Genomic DNA, 26,420 nt, shown 5'->3' on the forward strand with positions numbered 1-26,420 from the left:
TACTGCATGACTCCAGCTACGTGTCATTCTGGAGAAGGCGAAACTATGGAGACAGTAAAAAGGTCCGTGGTGGCCAGGGGTTAGGGCAGAGCGGGGGTGAACAGGCAGAGCACAGGAGTATTTTAGGGCAGCGATACTACTCTGTATGATATTACAATGATGGGCACGTGCTATCACACATACCTCAAAACCCATAAAAAGACACCACCAAGAGTGAACCCTAATGTAAACTATTGCCTTTGGGTGATAATGATGTGTCAGTATAGGCTCATCAGTTGTGGCAAATGCACCATTCTGGCCAGTGATGTTGGCAATGGGGGAGGCTGTCCATGGGGGCGGAGGGGGTGGCGGGGGCGGATACAGGGGGCATCCCTGTACCGTCCATTCAGTTTTGCTGTGAAGCTAAAAATGCTCTAAAAAATAAAGTCTATTTTAAAAATTAAGGTCAATTATCTGTGGTCACTCCAAACTTTTCCCACAATTGTTGCTTTGTGGGTCCTTTCTCACCTACTTAGCAAAGAACACCCTGGACCATCAACCTTAAGCTTCAGGGGACTCTCTGACCCGCTCAGCGCTCCTCCCAACGCCCGCTCTGCCCCTTGAAGCCCCCTCATCCTCTAACATGCCACCGGGAGACTAAGTCCAAACGAAGTCCAAAGTCAGGGAGAAAATTAGGTACAGACAACAGACAGAAAGGGCTGAGCGTGGCTGAGGAGATGAAGAATTCCCAGGGAAACATGCAGGACATTCCACAAGAGACAACAGAGGAGGAGAGAAACCTGAGGTGCTCTAAATGTGAAAATCACACGACATTAAATTATCCTAAAATATAAAACGTGAGATTACAAACATCTCCCTTCTATAAAAAAAAAAGTCTTTGCTGTACACAGTTCCAGAACTAGACCTGGATAATGTGTTTACGGCATGTCCTCCAGCTATAAGAAGGATGATTTTTCAAAAGTTGATCAAAAATGCTGCAAACAGTTTTCAACGGGAAGATATAAAAAAAGCATGTATGTCAAAGTGCCATTCCGAAGATCTGGCTCTCAGAATAAACTTTTGGATAAAACTGCAAAGATTAAATTTTTGTGATTTATTACATAAAAGAAAGATGTATAATTTTTATCTTCTGGGTTTTGTTAATCTAAGAAGTCCAACACATGGCTACCAGTTACCAAACTGAGCCGGTCACTGAGATCTGAAACGGCCGCACGGGAAAGACCGTGAGTGGTGTGTGCCCGCGCGCCCTGGTCATCATCGAGAACGGACCACACGCCGTGCAGATCGGGAGGCACAAGCACCAAAGGCTGGAGCACCACCGTGACCCAACTCCGCTCCGAGTGCCACCTGAGAAGCCGAGAAGCGCCGTGCACGGGGTCAAAGGTGCCTGGGACACGGAGGAGGACGCAGCCCCCGCCCTCCAAGCTTCCTCCCTCACACGGGGCAAGACGAATCGGCACTGACTACAACCCTGTCAAGGGACAGCGAGTGCCAAAAGAGAGGGACAAAGAACAGACATTCGGAGACGGCCCCAGGGAGGCAGACCGTCTGGGTGCAATCGGAGGCTGGGCCTCCGGCGACCCCAGGTCCCTGCTGAGGCTCCTGCCCTTGCGTACCGTTTCCTCGCATCAGATGGGCTACTGCTATGGCAGGTGTAAAAACTTTAAAAACTATGTGTATGTTGCTTTAAAGGTTTACGAAAAACTTCTCCATAAATTCTTAAACTCAAAGCTCTCTTAAGCCAGGGACAGGCTGCCCCCCTCCCTGCTAGCCCACCATCCCATGCCGGTCCGAATGACCCTTGCCTCGTTCCCTCGTGTGGTCTCACCGATCAGGGCCGGCCCGCGAGACCGAGAGAGGACGTCAAAAACGATGGCGTGTGACTTCCAAGGAGAGGGCACAAATGGCACTGCGGTTGCGACCGCGGGGAAGTCAGCGCGCGTGGCGTGAGGACAGCCCCATGGAAAGCCCCTCGTGGAGAGGGACAAACCTGCCAACACCGACCTGCCCTCTAGGCGACTGGGCCACTCGGGAGCGCGATCCTTCAGCCCTGGGCGTCCTCCCCAGGACCTGCACCTCCGGCCAGCATCTGACAGCAGCCTCGTGCGACCCAGACCCCAAACCGCCTGAATTGCTGACCACGGGATAATAAGCGACTGTTGTTTTCAGCCACGAAGTTTTTGATATCTTACAAAGCATCTGAGAACGAACGCATCCTTCCTACCGTACAGGAGTGAGGGGAGAAACCAGCTCTGGAAGCCCATCTCTCGGCTTTAGGTTCAGTGTCCTTGTCAACAAACGATACCGCTTCGCAAGAAAAGCAAGTCATTCCATGAGGGCGACCATTCTTACGCGATCCTATGACTGGGACTAACAGACCAGGCTTCGCACGGTACAGACACACAGCGCACGTCCCGTACGCTTGGCACGTGTGACGGGACCTGCAATACAGCTGAATCTGTGAATCTGGGGCGCTCCGTGGTGCTTTGTGGGGTTTTCACTGTCTTCCGGAAGACTTCTATCCTTTAATGTACAGATCTTAAAAAAGACAAACCTCACATATTTTACAGCATTTTAATACTAAACAATTACATTTCTGACTTTGAAAATATTTACACACTTTACGATCTTAATCGCAAGCAACACTTCTACGTATCCGCTTTTCTCACTGGCCCGAGGACTCTGCACGGGCAGAATTCGTATCTCAAGCACCCTTCCCACCTTATACATCTTGAAGGTAGCGGATATGTGTTTCCTAAATCAAATACTTTTTTATGGTCGGTATGGTTATTTCCCCTTAGCCTCCTCGTAGACACTCATTTGAAATTTTTCAACTTTTCATAAAAGAAACGGGACTTTTTTTTTTCCCCCACGATGGGATTAGGCGAGGGAACATCATGTGCTAAAGAGCCAGATGGGCTGAGGGCAGACGGCAGTGCAACTCTGGGCCAGGGAAGAACAGGGCGAATGGGCTATTCCAGAGCGGGGTCCGGTATGAAGTCTTTGAAGGGAGGATTAAGCAGACAAAGGGACAACCTGATTTTCACTCACGAGAAAGTGTGACAACCAAAGGGCAGTGATTACACACAACTATATGTCCGACCTCTCCGTCTCTGCGGGGCTGCCTCCTCTCCGTGTATAAACACGCTGTCCTCCCCGTCCAGGACAGAAGCCTGTGGCCGTGCACGTCGCCCTCGGGCTCATGGAATCCCCTGCAGCGCTTCTACGACTCTGGACTGAAGTGAGGGTCTCGGAGGCGGGGCGCAGGCTCGCCTACCCCATTCCCATTAACTCAGCTCCTTATCCGCCGTCACCCATCGTCACCCGGGCAGCTTAATTTCTGCCCCCGCATTCCAGAGCCATTCCAGAATGACCCTGACGGGCACGTCACCATCTTCATCATACTTGATTCATGGCATTACATTTTCAACTGGGGTCTACTTCTTAAAATTCTGCCATTGGCTTGAAAAGTTTAACTTAACTCTTTTTTCCCCGGAACCTCTGGCCGCTCCCCTCAGCACCCTCCATCCTTCTTTTCCTTGGTTTGTCCCTGAAATGTCAGTGTTCTCTAAGGTCCTTCTACGCAGCTCCGCTCAGCACGTTCACGCTTCCCCTGCCTTTAACTTCTCCCCACGGGGCGGGCTCTCAGACACCCGCACCTCCCGCCTCCTCTGCGCCAGGATCCTGCAGCCGGAGCCCCCAGACTCCTCCGGCTCCCCACGATTGCTCTGCCAGCACGTGCGTCACACGCCCAAACCTGAGCTCGCCCAGCTGGGGCCCGCGCCCCTCCCCTCCTCCCGGTCACTCGCCAGAACCCTGGGCGTCACTCTAGTGTCCTGCTCTCCTGCCCCTTTGCCAAACGGCCCCAGAGACCAGCCGCTCTTCCCTCCTCCTCACTGGCCTTCCGGAACGTTCTCACTTCTCAGTGTCCCCGCCATGTCCGCCCCGTCCAAGCGCTCGCCCTCTAGCTCTCCGCACCAACCACTGTCCCCTCTGCCTCGTCCCGCCATGGCCCACCCCGTCCACCCAGCGCACGGCCCTCGGCGGCCTTTCGCGGCACGTCGTGGGCTCGCTACGGCACACGGGACAGTCAGTGCCTCCTTTCGCTCCTGCCTTTGCCCTTCGCGCTCTAATTCAGCCGACCCACAAACAGTTCCCCGAACCCAGGACACTCTCATAATGCGATGCAGCCGCTCATGCCTTAGCTCTGCCCGCGAGTGCTTCCTGCTGCCCGCCAAGCTGCCCGCCCCCACCCAGCTGTCCCCGCTCCCCTCACACGCGACCGCTGCCAAAGCCTCACCCGGGGTCTGCGTCCGGGGTCGAGAGCTCCCGCGGGCCTGCATCTGCGCCTGTCTCCCTTAAGGCAAAGAGCGCTGATATGTGAACTGTCGGTCCAGATGTGTGCTGTTCCACCAGATTGCAAGCTCCGTAATCAAGGACAGTGACTTTCACCTCCTTCCATCCTCGGCACTACTTCAATGCGCACAGCATACAGTATAAACAAACAAACAAACAAACTGTAGGCCAATGAAAGGCCAAGAAGATATCCAGTGGATATACTTTGAGTATAGGAAAAATCCGTATCTTAAGGAAGCACAGATATCTATTGCTAAGTCCCACCCATAAAAAAATAGAAATACATGGTTATTCGGGCAGCATGAGGGTGACAAAGAAAAACCCTTAATCATTGGAGTCAGCAGACAATCAGGACATCAGAGTGTCCACTGCAGCACCTGACAAGGTCAATGGAAAGGCCAGCGATAAAGGTGGTTCCTTCTGAGTCAACTAATTAATCAACCTACCTCCACGAGCTGATGGAAAGGCTGGTACCTTCCCCTGAGTCCACCTGTCCTCCCCTTTGTCATTATTCTCCATGTGCCTTTCCCAGTCCCCACTACCAAAGCCCAGATTCCACAGGACGTTCCCCTTGGTCGGAGCCACCTGTCCTGGCCAGCGGGCTGTCTCTGCTCTTGTGGCAAAGGCCTCTGTTCTTGCTGAGAATCTATTTGCACCGGGTTTCACGCTATTTTACACTCGCTGAATCTCACAGTAATCGCAAGTGATGACCCCATTTTCCAGATGAGGAATGTGTGTCCAAGGTCACACAGCTGAGCAGTGACAGAGCTGGCCCAGAACCCGGAGTGACGGCCTGCAGAGTACTTCCACAGCGCTGACGCCTCGGCATGGACAGGAATGTGGCAGAGCCATTTTAGGTTGGCACTCGGAACATGTTATTCTCCAAAACGCTAGAATAAGTGTTGGTTAGAGTCTGCAGTACCACTAACACATGACGGCCACGCAAGTTAAACATGGCTTTCGGGTCTCGACCTGGAAATCTAAATACTATGTGTGGTTTTATTCCTCTAATTACTCTATTCAACATTACAAACAAAAGTGGGCTTGAAAATGAATTTTTGGAATGCAAGGGTTCTTAAATGAGACTTTTCTTTAGGAATATGTTCCTTCTATAAGAAAATCACCAGGGATGGAAACTAATTTGCCTTGTTAACGTGTAAAAACAAGGACACCGGAAGACACCTGTGGGAAACGTGCTTATCTGACCAGACGCTAATTTACAGCGTGCTGTCATTTGAATAACACACCATACTAAATCCTACAGACCAGAGCTTATGATAGAAGTGCCACACATCATAGCGGTGCAGCTGATATGCCTATAATCTACTGACAAAACGTGCTCCTTAGCAAAGTGAAACCGGATGTCTCGTGTGAAATCTGATGTCTGTGGACCTGTCTCTTGGATTCCGGGGCAGTATTAGAGACACTAAGTACACAGCTTAGCTGTGTTATTAAACCTGCGACTTGGCAAAATTGTGACAGTCTGGACATGAAGGATCAGCATTTTTATTGCAATTCTTATCAGCCACAGACGTTTCTGAAATAGAAACCCTAACTCCAAGCACTCAGCTAAAGGCAGTCGTGTGTCTTCCTCACTGTTTTGGAAACAGTGTCAGAGCTTTTTAAACACACTACAGGAACCCTTCCCCCTCGCTGTGCAAGCTGGCACTCTTCAGCCCTGACAGGGAGAATCTGAGCCACGTCAGGAGTCAGTCCTCGTCCCAGAAAATTCTAGGATCAGATAGAGCAGGTGATTGCTGTGAAAATGCAAACACCCAGGAGGCTCAGCACCTTTGGGAGAATTAAGTACTAGATCGCTTTCCACCATCGTGAGAAAGGTCCTAAGTGATGGGTGACCAGACAGAGAAATGAGTGGTTAATCAACACTGCTACTTTTTTTTTTTTTTTGTCACTGTTTTTTACATTCTTTTTAATATACTCTTTGTTCTGTTTTGACAGATGAGAAGTTAAGGAACAGGGTTTTAACTGGCCCAAAGCGGCAGAACTAACGAAGAGCCAGGAATCAAGCCTGCACCTACAAGACTGTACGAGGCATGCTACTTCTACCTGAGGATTCCTGGGCCGAGGGATGCTGGGAAATAGCCAGGAATATGGAGGTGAAGGGTGGAAATTTACAATGTTGCCAAATAGCAATATATCGTTATGAAACAAATTATAAAACAAAAGGGTTGAAGAAATAAACATGAATCGCTGACAGGGGTCATCTGAGAGTGACTACATAGGAGACTCACTTTGTCTTTCTGTATCCTTGCAAGATCCGATTTTAAATAACTTTTTCTGACCTTATATGACCTTTGTAAGCAAAAAAAGACACCTTTTCCACTTCTAAAAGAATGAGGGTGGATGTAGGGAAACCCATGCAAGTGAACTTTAGTGTTTATTTTCCTAAGTGCATCTTCCCTAACACTCTCCGTGCTTTCTATTCTGTGGTCATTTGTACAGAACAATTCAAAAAATTATCTTCATCTAGTTATTATACCGGTACTTTTATTACACTGGAAAATGACTATACTATTCATTACAGGACACAAATCGCCATGGGCAGTCAGCCTTGTAGTTCACTACGGAAAGGCAGAGAGATGACAGTGCACAGACTCTCACGCCACTGGCATCGGCGGCACAAGGAAGGTCCTGCACGGTGACGCTTACCTATTCAGGGAACTCGCAGAAAACTGGTTAAAGGCCTTACCCAAAAGAGCCATCTCCAACAGTCTCATTATTCTACCATCCTACTTACATCAATAAATATTTATTGAATCAGTGAATGAACCCGTCATCAATAAACGACTATTTTGTAGGTTTTCATCAAGTAAAAATTATGTGGTCACCTGCCACTTGAGCACAAATAAGGCGGCAGGTTCAGGGCACAGTGAGCCGGTGTTGAGATGCCATAGGGGGAAATTCTAGCTTTCCTGTGTATCCAGAATGTGGTTTTCTACATTCTTGCTTGTGGCTAACCTGCATTTTAACTAATTTGAAGTGTTTGTAATTCGAAGTGTTTGTTTATATGTGACATACAAGATGCATGCCACGTTCCCAAACCTCAGGGAGAAGGTGGGTTTCATCCCACCAGGATGAGAGGAGAGAGGAGTGGTATACTGGAGAATTATGGGAAATTCCCATTGAAGAACCAAGGAAACAGACCACCCTGAAAATCCCAGCAAATTTCCAAGGGCTTCTATGTTTGGTTTGGCAACTTTTCAGAAGTGCAAAGAACACTGGCGAGGGGGTATTCGAGTGACAGTCAAGGGAAAGAGGCCCGGCCTAGTCAATTCTCCCCGCAAGATACCTATAAGCTTGAGACAAGACCCCAAAAGAACTTCAACACTTGTGATATCGCCATTAACTGCATGCTTTGGGGTCCTGAAGGATTTTCACAGGAGTCCTCTTTTAAAATGGGAGGGGGTTCCTGTTAATTATCGAGGAGGACCATGACTTCGATGCCACAGTCCCAGGGATTAATCAAAGCTGACAGGAATCCGAGATGCACAAGACCAACGTTCCACACAGGTGAAGGGGAAGTAACGGCAGTTTTCTGTCAGGTCAAGCGGCTAAAATGGGGCTGTGCCACGCTGTGGGCCTCCTCTCGGGCTTGGAGGGCGTGAGCCTTGACGGTGGGTCGCGGGTGCCCGGTGGGATGATGGGACCCGGCCACCAGGCCCCCCTGAGGCATTTGGGATCTACGCCTGCTGTCCCTGGCTCTCTCTCGGGACGGTCCTAGCTGCTGCCACCCCTGGTCATTCCTTACTTACCCTTTCTCCCGCTCTTCTTCGGTGAGAAGGGGTAAGTGGATATTTAGGGATATTCGCCCAATTTGGCCAAAGCCCTAAAAGTAAAAATGACAGAGACAGACACGTGCTTTAAAATCCTGATGTTGGAACCTGAGCGAGTCCCACCACTGCCCAGCGCCCCGGCTAGCGGCCTGAGGTGCTCCCACGGGGTGGGGGCCGGGGGGCGTCTGGGGCGCCCGCTCGGCGGGGCGGGTGGGCTCCGCTCCGGGCTGTGTCGCCGCCGCCGGGCGCAGGGAGTCAGCCGGGGGAGGGGGCAGCAGGGCCGCCGCGCGCCCCAAGATGCACACGCGCGCGCACGTGCTCGCCCGCCCCGCAGGACTCGCGGCCCAGCAGCCCCCCGCCGCCTAGCAGCGCCCGCCCGGCCGCGGCCGAGTCCCACGCCGGTTCCACGCCCCGGGGCCCCCCAGGGGCCAGCGGGGCGCCCGCCCAACCGCCCGGCGCCGCAGCCCCCCACCCGCCGCCCGGCGCCTGCCCCCCGCCCTCCGCACCCGCTGCGCAGCTCAGGGAGGCCCGGGCGCAGGCCCCGCCCCCGCCCGCGGCAGGCCCCGCCCCTCCGGCCGCGCGAGGCCCCGCCCCCGGGCTGGGGCCACAACCCGGCCTGGATTCGCCACGGATCGGGACCGGCCAAAGACAGCGCTCCTTCAGCCAAGAGTGATGCGCGCTGCCTCCAAACTCTGCACCCTGCTCGTGGCTGACAGGGCGACGAAGAGCTGCGAATCTGTGACATGCGTCTCCAGCCCCTCCCCTTGTATTACAGGTCAGGAAACCGAGGTCTCAGCAGTCGCTTTGAGTGCACAGCTGTAGTGACAACGCTGCTGACCAGCGCTGGGCTCCTGTTATCGTTTTTTTTCCTACTAAAATAGACAAAGGGAAACTATTCTACTTTGCTGCCTCAAGCGAGCCAAACGGAATAATCTAGAAAGGATTGTTTACTTTGGAGAAACTGGAATTTCATATCTCAGCCCTTGCCTTCAAATGGTACAAACTCTTAACTGGGTTATTACGACTCGCGAAGAAAGTGGAAGCCAGAACTACCAAACATAAAATAGTTTCTCTGCTGTTTTTACCCCTCCTCCAATTATATCCCTTATTATGTGTATCTTTATTGTCCTGGATGCTGACGAACTACTCTGTGCATTTCAAACTATTTAATACAATTGTAAACACCAGCCCCCTTGGTACTTTCGATTCAAAATTACAATAATGCTGAAGTTTTAAGAGCCTACTCAGAAACGTAAAGGAGCTGATAATTAGAACATCTAGAGTCTCCTGAGAACAGTTGCTCTCCTGTGAAGGGCGTATGTGCTGGTTTTGTAGTTTTTTCTTATTTGTCACCGAAATAATTACTCTAGAGTAAAATAAACCCTTTTCTACCAGTGCAGAAGGATTCAATTCCAGGAGCACTTAGCTGAGAGAACAAGCTTCATCAAATAGCAATGAGGACCTGTTTGTAAATCGGACTGGGCTCTATTGGCACTGTGACCCCAAATTAAAGAGAGAGAGTTCCTGGCCTCTGGTAGCTGACTCTGGAATGTGAGAGGATAACCATAAAGATAAGTACGTGTGAATTTTATTATAATGCAAAGTAAATAAACATACAAAAAGATTTACTAAGTCTTGACCTGATTTTGTCACTAAAATTCCTCAAATGTTCTTAAAAAGAAGCTGAGGTCCTCTGAAAGCACTGTAGACTGTATGATTCCAACTATATAACATTCCAGAAAAGGCAAAACAATGGAGACAATAAAAAGATCTATGGTTGCCAAGGGTTAGTGGGGATGAAGCGAAGTACAGGCTGGGGGGTAATCATCTGTCAGTGGAGGTTCACCAATTGTAACAAATCTACCACTTTGGTGCTGGGATGTTGATGGCTGGGGACGCTGTGCAAGTGTGGGGTCAGAGGATATATGAGAACTCTCTACTTAACTGCTCGATTTTTCTGTAAACCTAAAACTGCTTAAAAGTAGTCTATTAAAAAATAGAAGTAGCTGTGGTAAAGCCTCAGAACATCCCATTTTCTTCAAATCCATCAATTAAACTCTAAACCAAGTATTTGGCTTCATGCGTGGAACTGAAATATGAGTTGTCTCCTTATATTAGAGCAGCTCTCCACGTGGCAGTAATGTCATTAGGGAGAAAATGAACCCTATATCCCTAAGGTACAGAATTGAATTGTGGTTAGACATCATGTCATCCAAATTCTATGAATATATTTACATTCAAATGTATTCCTATCCGTAATACTTAACAATCAGTAAGCAAATAGTGCCAGATATCACAGAAGGTTTCAAACTTTTGGGTCTCGAGATATCTTTACGGTCTTAAAAATGATGAAGGATTTCTGTTTGTGTGTGTTATGTATCCATATTTACCGTATTGAAAATTTTAAAAGAAACATTTTAAATGTTTAAATCATTTTTAAAAATAATAAATCCATTGTATGTAACTATAAAGAACATTTTTCAAATGATGACTACTTTAAAAAAAAAAAACTTAGAAAAGTAGGCGACAGGAAACCCAGAGAATTTGCGGCCATGCCAGTCCTGGTGTCCCGAGGAACCTAAGTAGTCCACCTCCTCCTTTTCAACCTTCAGAGTATTCCTAGGGTCGCTTGTTAAGTTACGCCCAGGGTTCCTAGTTATGAGAAGGAGGACCTAGGCGGAATGAGAACACTTCAGAACCAGACGCCCTCTTTGTAAATTTACTTTCGTAGAAGAAATGCAAAGAAGATATGGATCGTTGTGCGATGTTCCCACATGAAATCAGAACCTATCAAAAGCAATATTAATTTCCAAAAATCAAGGCAAGTACACAAAATAAAATTAAATAAATAAATGCACTTATCTGAAGCTATGTGAGCTATAATACTCAACGTCAAATGCTTTTGGACATACTTAATTCAACAAATATCAATACAAAATGAAAGAAATGTTTCCACATCTAGAATATGAGTTATCAAACAAAGATTAAGACTATCAGCTAGGGCAATTCACGCTTTGTGCATTTAAATCTTTTTTTAAGAATGATAACTTTTAAATATTTTTAATGCCTTTCTGTTTTTAAATCAGTTTTATTTGGTGTATAATGTTTTCTTCTGTTAATTTTTTCTATTATCAGAGATCATTTTTACATATTATTGGAATATATGTTCTTGTAACATGCATTTATTATGTCTTTACTTTTATAGAAAACCTCTGAAACTTTTAATATAACTATCATAGAAAAATCATACACTGCTTATTATCACAACTCATCGGTATTTAAGAACACATAAGTACTATTAAAAATATGAAATAACTTATGATTTGAGAATTCCCAGGAATTCCTATATTTTTCCTTGAATCCTGAAAATATCTATCTGTTGAGAATTTGGAAATACCATAAAAATGTGATGCTCTGACCCATTGCCTTATTAACTAAGTCTTTCTTTTATCAATGATGAGGACGTAATCAAAATGTTTTCTCTTTCCAACTTGTATGTCTAAACTTACTTGGTCATTCTAGGCACTCTGATGCAGGGAAATCGTGACATATGCTTAAACAATCTCAAGACATTCAACCTATCGAAGAAAAGGCTTAGGTGAGAGTTTAATAGCTAGTTTCATAAACTTCAAGGGCTGTCCTGAACAAGAGAGAGAGCATTTATTCTTTGTGGCCCAAGAGGATAGAATAAGGATGAATGAGATGGAGTTACAGGGAAGAAAATTTTGACTTCGTATAAAGATATCCACTTTCTAGCAACTAGAGAACTCTGAAAAGAGAACAGATTGCCTCAAGAAATAGTGATTTCCTGCCAAGGAAAAAGTCTGGACAACCACTTACTGGGGGTTATTAAGAGTTTATGAGCCTTTCTGTCTTTAGTACCTCATTTTATTCTCTTAGTGAGATACCTAGGACAAGTATTAAAACTACCATTTATGGATGAGAATAATTAAATTCAGAGTGTATTGGTTAGGATTATTGGAAAATTATTAAAGCAACTTGAGGTAGCCTAAGCAAGAATGAAAGGCAGTAGAAACTGAGTGGTCTTTCACAGAATCCAAGGCCAGTATAATACAGATGGGCTCCAGGATGGGACTGAAGCCATAAGAACTGTCACTATGGCCTGACTCTTTCCCTCTACACAGCTGTGTTGTTCTCTATCACTGCTGTGCTCTCCCAGCCACGTGACATGTAGAAGATAACTCCACAGTTCCCTAGTTTACATCTCTATCATTCAAGAGTCCGGCCCTAAAGGATTAGCTGCCTCAATCATTTTGGGCTTTATGATGTCAATTTATCATACCATTCTCTCTTCTGATTCCTAAGCCAATTAATCAAGACTCATAGTAAAACTGGATTGGAGAATGTGACACGGACTTGGAGCCAACATGAAGTTTTCTACAACGTTCTCTGGAGTTGAACCAACTCAGTTCCAAGCACATGATCAAGCAACTTCATCTCTTCCATCTCAGGAGCAGGCCTGACCTGGTGAGCTCATCGTGTGGAAAAGGCTACAGGTAAGACATCCTGGATATCAACACAGGCTACTCGCACACGTGCAAGACGAGAAAAAGGAGCCCAGTCAGAACCTGTGCAATGACTCTTCTCCTCAAGTCCCCAGTGAGGTAAGTCACTCCACCAACTTCCACCAGGATGAGAGGCTGAAGGGCGGAGAGAAGGGCAAAATCTTCCTCTATAATATTTCCAAGAGACTAAGAATTGTGTATGGTGGTCTAAGGCAGGAATGTGAAGAAGGAAAAAGAATAGTCTTCCCACAAGTACCAATTCCTATTTCCAGAGAGAGGAAAACAAACTGGCCCCTTTGAAAGAAGTGTTCACCTAGAACCAATTAATTATGGCTCTAGTAGAGTCATTTAAGGGAAAAACAAAGCTGCCAGTGGTTCACCATTTTGGATAGGACAGGCAATTCTTAGAAAAAGACAGCTAAGCAGATATTCCCAAAAGTACATTCAGAACACATTTCTATCTCTATGTTGCGAAGATATTAAGGTGCAATTATCCCCTGTGCAAATGCAGATACGCTACACACACACACACACACACACACTCACTCACTCACTCACTCACTCACATGCTTTGCAGTGGAAGGATTCTCCAAAGAAATAGACAGATAATTCACTACACCCAACAATGATGTCTTAGAGTCATTGCTCTACTCGTATGAGATTTCTAGGTAATGTCCGTTTCCTCCTCTGATTCCATTTTCATTTAGTTCCCATCTTTTTACCATGTATGAGTTAAATTATAAAGTTAACCACCCCCAGCACAGCCAATATGCAATACCGAAGAGAAACGCCCACATAGTAAAGTAGCAAAAGTGAAAAATGCTTAGTGGTCACTGGGTGAGAATATTAGATTTTTTTCTGCTCAGGATGACAAAAAAGTTCTGGCGACAGACAGTGGTGATACTTCCAAGACACTGCGAATGTAGTTCATGCCGTTGAATTGTACCCTTAAAAAAGGTTCAAGGAGTAAATTTTACGTATATCTCACTGCAGTAAAAAAATTATTGGTTGGAAGTCCAGTGAGTTTTAAAGCTCTTTCAGAACCGCAAACACTCCAAATTGTCTTCCTTTTATTTCCCTATTAAATTAATTAATTAATAAGCATTTTTTGAGAGCTTTTTTACTAAACACTGTGCTAGAGACAGCAGAGAATTCAAAGTAAGGCATCTTTCTTTCCTTGAAATCCATTGTTTAGTTCTTCTAGAATTGAGATTAAGGGAAAACTTCGATTTTTTTATGTGGTTTTATATTGTTGGGAAAGAGTTGTTAAAAGATATGCTGGGGGTGGGGAATTCTTTCTCTTTATGAATAAATTAAACAAAGTGGATTTTTTTTTAACTGTGGGAATCCTTTCATATGCTAATGTGTATCCCGAATGCCCAAGACAAGACTCAGGTAAGGGACATTCCTAAACTTATCTGATCAGGAATTCTTTGTTCTCCCGAAGCTCAATTAATGACTATCTCGCTGCAGACGTGGGCAGTGCCCGCAGAAGCTCAGCTTATAGATGCGCATGCCAAGTGGGGGGCTTTCTCTGTGCAAGGTTAACGCATTAGCCCGTCTCTGATTAGGGTATGACTGTGTCGTTTATTTCATCCCTCCATGTTCTAGAATGTGCATGTGATTATTTTTAGCATTTTTAAAATTAAAAAATGTAGATTAAACATTAAATAGAGACCATAAAGGTAATTTTCTAAAGCTAACGTCTTACCTCATTTACAGTGTTTTAGGTCCTTCGGAGGTCATTTAATATTCTTTTTAAAAAAACAGTTAATTCCATGTTGGGAAAAATAACTTGCTAATGGAGATTTTGCAGAAAATTGCAGTGCCGACTTCGTGGTCTGTAATTTCTAAACATAATTTTTAACAAATAGAGCGGCAGTCCATCCGCATTCTTTCCTCCTAAGTTATATTCCACTTGGTAGCCGAGGGGCTGTGGTTTTCTCTCTGCCTTTGGATAATTGCGATGTAGTTTGCAGCTGTTCTTAATCCTTAATTCACAATGTGTCTCCGTTTCTCTCATTACTCAGCCCGGACTCCAAGTCACAACCTTCGACTATAGATTCCCACATTTCCTCCTAAAATATTCTCCGATTTTGTACTATTTCTTCGCAATTAAACATGGTGGACCAGTTTAAATACAATGAGTATCTAATTAGAACGAAAGGTACAGCAAATTGGAGCCTACTTCATGATTTTACTATTGGTCTCAATTATATTTTCATTGGTATTATCACTTTCATGATTATAAAATAGCGAATAAAATGCTATTAGGATATTTAAATAATTGCACACGCGTTACGAAGGGAGGGAGATAATGGAGCTGCTGAGATTAAACATTTGGCTGTGAGGGGAGCAGAGTTTGCCATCCCAAAATATGCCTTTTGCAATATTGATTCTTTTAAGCCGGTTATTTTTAAGAAAAGAGCGACTCAGGAAAACCTTTGACCTTTCCCCTAACGGCCTAAAAGAATTTAGTTTAAGGATCTGATCCAGAAGAAAGCTATCATCACAGGTAACTACAGTGCAATATGGACCAGGGGTGATGGGCAGGGAGGAACCGACAAGGCCATTTGATCTAAGGCCTCTCTGTGTCCCATTGTTAAAGTCGGCCCAGCAAACACTTGTGTACCAAACATTCGCTTTTCCATCTCCATGCGGCTTGCCTTCCTCCCCTTTGAAGTCCCAAACCACAGGAGAAACCCACTTTCTCCTTAGCTAAAGATGGCTTACAAGCCTTAACTGCCCGATAGGTCCTCCAGCCCCTCCACATTCTTATGGCACCCCCATACATACATACATAATCCTGTGAATCTGTCTCATGACATTTTAATTATCTGACCAGCCAGAAGAACTAAAAGGAAAGGGGAAATTTTCCCCTGCCCCACAGCTGTCAAGCAGAAGTACCTTGTGATGCTGTGACATGTTTATCTGTGATGGATGAAAATCTACGTCCAGCACAGGAAAGAGGATTCAGATGTGTAAATGTACACCGGATGGGCGTGCAAGGTATGTGAAAGTCAAGCATTCTAAAGCCTAGGACTTTCTAACGTAGAAGAGCAAACGTGCTATGTGTGTTCAAGGATTACTTCCTACGGATGGCTACGGAGGCCTTCATGGAGGAGGATCCATTTGGGCTGAGTTTGAGGGATAGATAGGAGTCCCACAAATTATTCCAGACAGAGGAGACAGGCTGGGATGTGAAAATACATAGTGCGTCTAGGAAGGTAATTCGGTAGTGAAAAGTATAGAAGGCATGAGAAATATGGAAGTAAAGGAAACGAGAAAACAACAGATTGAGGCCAAATCATTAGTGCTGTTTTAGACTTTTCTCTCTAAGTAATTGGCACTGAGGAAAGTTTTTGAGCAGAGGGCATGTTTCAGAACAATTACTCTAGTGGGTCCATAGGGAATAGATGATTCTGGAATGAAGGAGGGAGCTGGGTAGCTAATTAGGATATTTAAATTGTTTGGTGAAAAATGATAAAGACTCGAATGAATGGAAAGGAAGAAGTAAATAGGAGAGACATTTCAAAAACAAAATGAACTGAGCTTGCTGAGTGAATTGATTAGAAATGCGTTTGGAGGCAAGAAACAGTATTTCTGCTAAACAAGGCTTAACATAGGGGGGCTTATTTTATTCAGCTGCGTTCAGGTAGGCGTCTGCTGGTGTTTGCACCTGAGGTGATCAGGAACATTTACTTCTCTTAGTTTTTGCCTCATGCTCTAGAACAACCCTCTTCTCCACAGCTGACCTTAGGTGTCATTGGCCAGAGCTGGGTCACATTGGTCAGAGCTACAGCGGAGGCTGGAAAAGTGGGCCACAGGGGTGTGTTGATTGCCTGAGACTGACCATGGTCCATATCGAGGGGCTGATCACATTTTTCTTTTGAAAAACATGTATTGGCATGGAATAAGTAGGCGTTGGATATTAGGTAGACAGTTAAGAGAATTTGTCCCAGTGACTAATTGTCTATAGAGGGTGTAGTGGGTTGAATAGTCCACCCAGAACCTCAGAATATGACAGGTTTTAGTCAGCAGTACACTATCACAATAGGGAAAAGGGTATATTGTGAACTGAATTCAACTTCAATTTGTACAGAGGGAACTGGGCATTTTAAAGAAAGAATAAAGGACTAGGAAGGGAGAAAGGTGGGGGTTTAGCAGCGTCAGAGAAGCGGAAATTCACAAAAAGCAGGAAGGGGGACGAGCTTTGGTCCTTGAAAACGAGATCTGTGCTTACTGCCGGCACTTATCAAAGCGAGGCTTCTGTGATGGATGAAAATCTACATCCAGCACAGGAAAGAGACAAGAGCCTTATCTTCAGTGGTGGCTGGAACAAACAGTAACTGCTCTGGGCAGCCTTGAACTTTCCCAGGCAAAAACTTAAGAGAGCTGGACTTGTCATCTTAGGATGCAGCCTTGAGCCATTAGAAACTATGCTAGTGTTTGTCCAAGTCTTTTCGTGTGTGTATGGTGGGGGTTGAGGAGGATGAACAAAATCGTTTGTGCTGAGAGTCTGAAGTTTTTATAGACCAAGACTGAGGCCTAGTCAAGAAGAGGGTTGAGAGGCGCCCGTCGAGGAGAGAATCTTTGTCATAAGAGACAGATATAGAGTGAAGACGGTCACGTGAACACGGCGGCAGCAATTGGACTTGTGTGGCCCCAACCCAGGGAACACCAGGAGGATTAGAAGCCGGGAGAGGCCAGCTAAGATCCTCCCCGAGGATGTTTGAAAGGAGCGTGGCCCTTGCTGATGCTGTGATTGCGAATGTCTGGCCTCCTGAACTGTAAGAAAATTAATTTCTGCTGCTTTAAGTCACCCGGATTGTGGCAACCAGTCCTCACAGCCCTAGGGAACTAGTACCCAAAGGGGAGGAGTTGGGGAGCATCGGAGCACAGGCCGATAATGCACCTCGCGGGTGGACCATGCACTGGGAGACACCGGGGAAGAATTCACATGGGGCGTTGAACTGGGGTCATGGACTGAGGCTCGGAGGAGGCCAAAAATAAAGAGACCACTGAGGAAAGACACATACGCTTCACCAAACAATCATTTGTAACTTAAAATGGAATGAAACTGGGCTGAATCGCCTACATCAACACAAGTATTTCCCTCCCATTTGCAAACTCTATTTGTTTGGCAATGATGGAAGAGAAAGCTAGGGTCACTGAGGGTTAATGAATTTGGCTTATAAGGACCAATGAATTTCTTCAAATTAAGTTTGGAAAGAGTCATTAGTGGCACTTTAATTTTGCATTTGCCTAAGTAGCAGATTTAGCAGCACTTTCTAAACTTCGCTATGGATTACTGTCTCTATTAGGGTTTTGTGATTTTTTTTGTTTTTTTGGTTTTCGTTTTTTTGGTTTTCGTTTTTTTGGTTTTTTGTGGGTTGGTTTTTTTTTTTTGGTAAGAAAACACAAACACTGAGCATAGTGTTGCTATAACCTCAGTTCTCCTAATGTAATCCATTCATATTTCGGGTATTGCATTTACCCCACTGCATTTTAATTATCACTCTGCCTCCCCTCTAGATTGCGAGTTTCTTGAGGGCAATGCACCATCGTGATTCCTATCCGTATCTCAATTACCTAGCACGATATTCAGCACTGAACAAGTACGTTATATAATTCTTGTTGGATGGATTGCAATAACAGTGGCCGTTAAAGGCGCAGGCTCTACTGAATATTAGCTCTGTGATCTTGGGCCGATGACTAAACCTCTCAGAGCCAAACACTAAACACAGAGAATTGCAGTGGAGAAATGAGAGTTGCTTTATCTGCAGAGCGCTGAGCAAGGAGAAGGGGAAGTTATTGCTCAAAAGCCCCAACTCCTCGATGGTTTACAGACAAGGGGTTTTACAGACCAAAAGTCATGAGTAATCGTGAGTAAGGGGTCAGGGTGGTGGGCTGTGTGGACTGATCGGTTCTTACGCGAGCTTCAGCAATCCGATTTATTCAGCTCCTAGCAACATCCTGTCTGGGTCTATGTGAATATAGCCAGGTGGTCTGGAACAGAAAGAGAGGTCTGTAAGACATACCGGGATTGTGAGTCAGTGACATTATCTTGAGAACGGAGAGAAAAAAACAGAGCTCTGCATTTCATGCTTCACAGGCTACATTCTTCTGTTATCTTAAGGAGAGAATTCCTTCAGGAACTTGCTTTCCAGGCAGGCCAGGACATGAGAGCATTCCAGGGCAGGGGTAACACCGACAAAGGCTAATTTAATCATTTTAACGAAAAGCTAAATTCTAATATATCTAGTCCGTTACGGTGTGCTATCGATTTCCAACAGACTTTCAGGTGGATCTGGGAAAGAAGGGCGCCCCGTTATTCCAAGGCTACCTCCCTGAAAATAGGGTCACACCGCACCGTGGATCCCGGCATTGGCGTACTCACTCCGATGCCCCGTTTCTGCTCTTCAGGGCAGTTTCGACATTGGAATAACTGACGATAATATCGTAGTCTTAGAAAAAGATGAATGTCCTCAGCAGTGACAGGTTCAGGACAGGCTACCCCCAAGTATGGCACCTTGGCAGAATAAATGTTTTAAGCTGAAAGAATCTGAGAAAAGGTATGTGTAGGGAGGACTCTCCGACTTGCCCTGAAATGGATCGTAAAACTCTCATACGAGAGTTGCCCGCCCTATACCAGAAAAAGGGGCCTCCAGAGAGGAAGGGACACAGAGAGGGATCCCCATGACCGGGTCTTGCTAAGTCACCCCAAACACACACACACTTCGCTACACTCAGCTCATGCACTACCCTGTTCTACCCTTTTGCTCTTCATCAAAACCTAGCATAAAAACGCAGGTTGAACTATTTCTTTTGAGTCTTCATTTCCTTATGAAGGCTCCCTTATCACATAAAACTTACATTAAATAAATGTCTCTTGTTCTTTTCTCTTGTTAATCTTATCTTTTGTGATAGTGGTTCCAACAGAGAACTTAAAAAGGTAGAAGGAAAAAGATATTTTTCCTCCTCTATGCTGGAATAAAGTTATACGTTACTTTATGTGAACTTTCTCTTTTTAATATGATCTACATAGAGGAAGAGTCAATGATGAAGAATCAGCTGTTTTTAAAATTGATCCCTCTATTGGGAGACTAAAAGGATTTGTTCATTCAGAACTAAGAGAATCTTTATAGCATTAAAAGTTTCCAAACCAAAATGCCAAACAGCCTTACTTAACATAAAGCCTGTCCCATTGCTCCCTCTGCCATCCTTCTATATGTTTTCTCAGCGAGGACAGCAACAAAGGAGGAATATGTAAACATGTTAATCATTTCTCACTTGCCACCTGTGACAATTCATGGTGCCGAAATCATAAAGGATGGGATCATTCTTCCATTTCTTTAAGGTCACCAAGGACAGACAAGCTCAGGACAGACCGTATTTGTCAGAAGCGAAAGAGATGGCTGGGGAGGTGGCAGTGACAAATCTGTCCTAGACTCAGCTCATTTTACTGAAGAATGTGTGTCCCCTTCTGACATTTATCAAGAGAAATTCAATTTTGTAAAAAGAAGGATGTCAAATAATAGTACACAGCCAACACTCATTCTGCTGCTGTCAGGAGGCCGGAGAGGGGCAGAACGGAAAAGCGTAGAAGGGAGAGAGAGTCATGCTCACCCGAAACAGAAAACCAAACGGCGGGCCGGGTCAGGACGAATAAACGTACAGGCTTTAGTACAATTCTAATCAAACCACCTGTTTTTGAATACTGGTTTTCATTTTTTCCAACTATAAGGAATGATACAAAGGGGGACGTTTTGTTTCTGCATTTTTGTTTTATTTTTGTTTTTTCCCGCTGCATCAGGGAAGAAAGCTGATGAAACCTGGTAAAAACCCCCCAGCACCCGGTCCAATGAAATACACCCCGTGGGCAAGCGATCAGTCTTTCTCGTGGGGATAAGAATGATTTTTCTCGGCAGAAAAGGATATTATTCTGGGTCAAAAAGTAAAATAAAATAAAACCAGAAGTCGTGAGAGAGGAAGCTAACACCAGAAGTCAGATCAAGGTCGAAGGAAGCGATTCCATCAGGAGACAGGTGACGCAAGTGACAAACTACTGTAACCAGTTAGTCGTGTCTGACCTCACCGCGTGAAAGTATCGGATTAAGGCACAAATTAAATCTCTTACTCGGTGAGGGGTTTCTGCAGGACACAAGCAATTAAGCGGCTGTCTAGAGAAGGCAGGGGACTTGATGAACAGATCCAAAAAGACAGCCCAGGTTTAACACCGGGACAGGGAACACCGACTGTGATGCAAACTGACCTTTCCCCACATGTTGAATCATTTCAATGGAGGACTGAAATATGTGGTTTTTGTGTGTGTGTGTGTGTGTGTGTGTGTGTGTGTGTGTGTGTGTGTGTGTGTGTGTTTAACGTCACTATTTTCTGGCCTTAAACTAGTCAAACGAAGTTCTTACTAAGAAAATGCTACTGATACACGTGTCCCAGTCCATCTCCTGAGATGGGTACTGAAGACACTACGGAAGATTTAACCATGAAACAGATTTTTGCCTCTCTTCTCTAAGTTTTCAGATATTCGAAGTGTCCTAGCTCAGCGTGGCTGAGCAGACAGCTTGTGGGACCTGGTGACGGGTGCCAAAGACACGGGCTGTAAAGCGTTTATGTGTGGACTCTTCCAGGCCTGTCCTCTCTGCCAGGTGTTAATTTGGTGCAATCCAAGGCAGTCTTATTCAAAACAGGGACGCTAGGAAGCTGCTCAAATTAGTCAATGACCAAATTAAGCCAGGAATTCAGGAAAAGCCGTAACTATTATACTCAACTCTCAAATTCAAGCTTACCATCTTGGACATTCTCAGATTCCACGTTCTAAAAGTCATTCGAAATATTTAAAATTTTGTCCGATATCAAATATCTTTCTTTGAGCAAAAGAATAATTAAGCTCAATGGCACAAAACCAGATCTTCCTGCTCCTTTTGGAAGGTTTTGAGAAGACTTAATTTCATGTAGATGGTCTTTGACATGGCGTTAATATAGTCATCTTCATAAGCATTATACCAGCCCAGCTTTCAAGGTATGAACATTTGCACTAGGCCGGCCACAAACATTTGCATGAATCATTTCGAATACATGACATAAATAATTAATGATCAAAATAAGCAAAATAAGTTAACATACACAGTTTTCACCGTTCATCTCAGGGGTGACAAACTTTTTCTCTTCAGGGCCAGACAGTGAACGTGTTTGCCTACTCACTCCATGGAGTCCCTCGCCGCTCAGCTCTGTGTGTGTGTGACACAGAAGCGGCCACAGACGCTACAGAAGCAAGTGGGCATGGCTGCGTTCCAACGCTTATTTACAGTAACAGGCAGCTGACGCTGGGCTGCGAGCCATAGTCTGCTGACGCTTGCTTCATTTCATTCATACCCCACCACGAAGTCACAGACCGCCTCGCACTCACGATGCGGCAAAGCTGTGGTTTACAGACCGAACGCCGTGAGCAAAGATTGCAGGGGAGACCTGAGAATCAGTTAAAAATCTGTGCTACATCAGTAACGAAGCAGACACCGGGAAATATCAGACTTAATCCGTTCCCCACTCTGCTGCTCAGCAAGCTTTCTGAGCTGCAAATGTGATTGATCATGGGACTCCTTCGCTGAAAATGTTTCGCCCATGGCAGCCGGCCCTGGCTCTTTAGCTTGTCACAGGGGCTTGCCACGGCTGACCCCGCGCCCTCCCCTACCTCATCTCTTGCCATCCCTTCTCGCTCACACTCGGGGCTCCAGCTACGCGATTGGAATCGTAACCTCCGGAATGGCACCTAGTCTCTTGCCTTCTAGCCGTGGCACCTGTCACTCATTCTGCCTGAAACGTTCTTCTGTAAACGTCCCTGACCTTGCTACCTCCTCGAAGCCTGAGCCAAGGTGTCTTCGGTGTCTCCGACTCCCAGACCGTGCTCTCAAGACCCCCTCGGCATACCTGCTTCGTAACACTCCCACCGCTCTCTGGAGACGATGATTTCCTTGTCTGTTGCCCCAGATCAATTTAGAATTCTTCCACGCCGAAACCGCATGTTCTTAAAGTAGCATGAGCGAACACCCTGTAAATGGTTATTGAACCATCCGATCAATCCATTAATTAAGTGAGCTTTGGGCCCCTCCACTTCCGCTTGGAACTTCAGTCTTTCCCAACTCCGGGCAATTTATTTATTTATTTATTTTGCATGTTATCTATAAATGATTCCCAAACGACTGACAGAGAAATGAAACCAACAGCAGTTGAATCGGTACCTCAGTATCGTATAAAGAGGAAATGGATTAATAAAACGGCGTAAGTAGAAATGCTTTCTCAACTGCCTGTCATACGAGAGCCGGGTTTTACTGAAGAGTAATTAAACATTTATGGGGTCTACGGGAGACATGAGCGGATGTATATAAAGGCGTCCAAAAGAACGGACTAGAAAAAAGAAGTTCGTGCTTCAAAGGAAAACTGTGCATTATCAGCCTACAGCACATCCTTCTGGGGTATTAGATTCCAGCCTTCCATAACCTTTGAATTCTCTTATGACTCTTTGTAAGTTGACAGACAGGCACATTCTGTCGGTCAGTTTCAGCTGCCTTCCCATCCACGTGTGGGGAAAACCAGTGCTGCCTCCATTTGCAATCCCATTCCTTTACCCCATAGAAATTGGTGCCTTTTGACTTTTCCTTTAAACCAATGATAACATCTACCTGGTTTCCTTATCGAATGAGTAAAATAAAACCTTTAACACATGCTCATTTTTATATTAATCTGAGAGTCGTGATTTTACCTTCTCCTGGAAATTACCCGTTAACAGTTTTAAAGGTTCCGCTGAGATGCCGAGTGGATTCACCCCCAGAGCCAGGAGAAGTGCACAAGCAGAGAGATGTGCCCTCTATGGGCAGTTTGCACGCAGGCTGCTGTCTTCTGGGCTCCCAAAGGCGAATCCAGTACGATGAGCGAACTCGGCTTGTGCTCGGCTTTTCGAATTTTAAGTTTTCACTCTACCAATTGTGTGTTTTGCTTCGGTTTTGGACTGTTTGCGGCAATAGTTATTTCCCAGTGATTGTTGGGCATTTGTTTTTATGATCTGATTATTTGACGATCTCTGGAAGTGGATTAAGAGTTTACAGGGCTCTGCTGGGTGAGAGATGGCAGAGAATTGGGTGTGTTTGTCTATTCTGTTTGTCTGTTTAGAGATCAAATCAATTAAGAATTTCATGTCCACTGGGAAAGTGATATCTACACTGATGAGTTTTATATTTTTGTGTTTACTCTTGACCCAAGGTAAAATTTTAGAATGGAAGCTTTCTTCCTCTCTGTCTGTGTGTGACTATAATTCAGAAAGGCCTCTACTTCTCATCATATGCGTGTGTAATTATATTCTTCCTTCCAAATAGTATTCATAAATAGGATTACAAAATCTCTCACCTCAGAATAGCAAATAACAAGAGGCTTTTAAAAGTCCATTCTGGGATTCCTTACAAAAAACATCCGGCAAAGCCAACTTAAGAAGGCCGGCACAGTGAAGTAATATTCTTGATGCACCTGTGTAAATAACCAGGCTACATCCGCCAACACTAATATTATTTTGTAATCGAAAATACTTTTTTTGAGGTTATTTGTGATAAAAAGGGGAGCGGCCGTACAAAAAAATGTTTGAGTTTCATTGGAAAACCACACACATCAGCCACATGTAGCCTATCCTGTGTCATCGGAGTCTAGCCTTTGACTATTTTATCTTTCGGCTATTATACAAGTCTTTAAAAATTGATAGTCAGATATATTTGGCCTTGTCTGCTAGAGTTTCAGTTGCCTTTCTTCCTCCCTCTGGGAAAAAATCATTTTTACCTCCATTTGCAATTCCATCCCCTTACTGTGTATAGGTTTACGCCCTTGACTTCCCCTTTGAACCAATGGAGCATCTGCTTGGTTCCCTCATCAGCTGAGAAAAGTAAGATCTTTAACTCGTGTTGATTTTTATGTCTGCAATGAGAGTCATGACGTTGCCTTTTATTTCTTGAAAATTATCTTTTAACAATATATTTCTAAATGGCATGGAGATGAAATCAGGCAAGAGAGAAAAGGACAAACAAAATGCACAGGTTCGGGATGTGTCTCATTTGGGCAATGTGTAGACAGTGAACAAAGCCTCAGAGAAGCTGACTTGCCCAGAGGGATGAAACCAGATAAAATGGGACTAAGAAGAAGGCGAAACAATAACTGATGGGAAAAGCAATCAAAGTGACCCAAAACATGTAAATGAGTGCTGATCCCATAATGGCCTCAAATCCGCAAATAAAAAACAGGAACTGTCTTATCTAAAGAGCGCGGCAAAGACCTAAAGGAGCGACACCCCAGAGCCCACCAGGGAGGCGGCGGAAATGAGTGGCCCCCCGTTTTGTGAGAGAGTGTGCAACTATCAACTCTCTGGGAGTCCGTTTAGCGATATTTATTAGGATTTCAATGCATGTACTCTTTAACCCCACAACTCTATGCTTAGATATTTAATCCGTGAAAGACCTATACAAGTATGTGACGGTATATGTTCGAGGATGTTTATTTCTAGTATTGTTACAATAGAAAGCTTGGGAACACCCTAAATTTCTACCAGTGAGGGGTTGCTTTAAAACAGAGTATATAGGATGATTATTTTTTGTACATGAAAATCATGTACATAAAATGGTCATCTTAGAGGGAGGGGACGATGGAAGGCCACGACACATTTTTTTGTTTTACATGTTTGTATTACTTTTGCAACATGCAAAAATAATATAGTGAAGATATAACTTGGAGAGAATCCAATCTTTTAAATTTGATACAGTATCTTTTTCACTATTCCATAATGAACTGTGTCATACAAATTAACTCATGCACCAAGGAAAGCTTATCAGCAGGAAGGGGGCAGGTTTAAGAAAAGCATTCTGAATTGGACCCACATAGGGTAGAGAGAAGAAAGTGTCCTCCAAGAAGATTTTCTGTGGCCGTGCACAATATCCAGATAAGGATTTGATAAAGGTCCGTGCGCCCTGCCCAAACCGGTCATACCTTTCACCTAACCCGCTAATGGAGGTCTTTGGGCAAATAACCATGACGGTTTTACCTAAATGATGTTGGGCAACTTATGGACTATGGAATCTGTGTGTGTGTGTGTATGTGTGTGTCTATATGTCTTTGTGTCTGTGCGTATGTACATATGTATATGTACACATATATATTTTTTAAATTGAAAATGACTGGGTGTCTTTTGACCATAGTGCCCATTAAAGAATTCAGGTGATGGACAATAAATTAACACTAAACAATCTGAGTACATACACATCATGTTAATAATCACTTATGAATGAATGTAATGCAGAGGGAATTAACTTACTTTAATATATTTGTGGGGTTAATTGATTTCAAATCACTCTACTTTTAATGTCAAAATCAGCTCATTTGAAGTAGAGCCTTCAAATAGCATATTACCATTTCAAGAATTCAGATCATTCGTTACTCTGAAATAGATTTTATCAGGCAACCAAACCAATGTCATGGTTCACCATCCGTAAATTCCGTGGCACATAATAGTGACTAGCGTTTACTACAGGCTTAGTGCACCGAAATCACATCTGTCAGTTGTACCTCCAAGTTTAACGGGGAGTAACTTGGGGCACAGAACCAGAAAACGATTGACTCCCCATAACACAGAGTGTCAAAGCCAATATGCGTACCGATACCCTAGAGTCTTAATCAAGACAAAACAACTCCATAA

At 44.7% G+C, this 26,420-nt stretch overlaps 1 protein-coding gene across 8 annotated transcripts in view; it reads right to left on the bottom strand.

Moving 5' to 3' along the window:
- The window catches only part of IMMP2L (inner mitochondrial membrane peptidase subunit 2), a 694,672-nt gene extending 685,959 nt beyond the window's left edge, over positions 1 to 8,713 (bottom strand). For 7 of the 8 annotated variants that reach the window (XM_039862777.1, XM_039862778.1, XM_039862775.1 and 4 more), the window contains exons 1-2: positions 8,657 to 8,713; positions 8,130 to 8,203 (exon numbers count right to left, since the gene is read on the bottom strand). The gene's annotated coding sequence lies outside the window, so the exon portion shown is untranslated. Of the gene's footprint in view, positions 1 to 4,300; positions 4,415 to 8,129; positions 8,204 to 8,656 lie in introns of those variants that run through there. The other variant, XM_039862776.1, reaches the window with a different exon arrangement.
- Between the last annotated feature and the right edge of the window lie 17,707 nt (positions 8,714 to 26,420).

This window comes from Pteropus medius, unplaced genomic scaffold, assembly GCF_902729225.1.
Source record: "Pteropus medius unplaced genomic scaffold, Ma_sr-lr_union100, whole genome shotgun sequence".
NCBI classification, from domain to species: Eukaryota; Metazoa; Chordata; class Mammalia; order Chiroptera; family Pteropodidae; genus Pteropus; species Pteropus medius.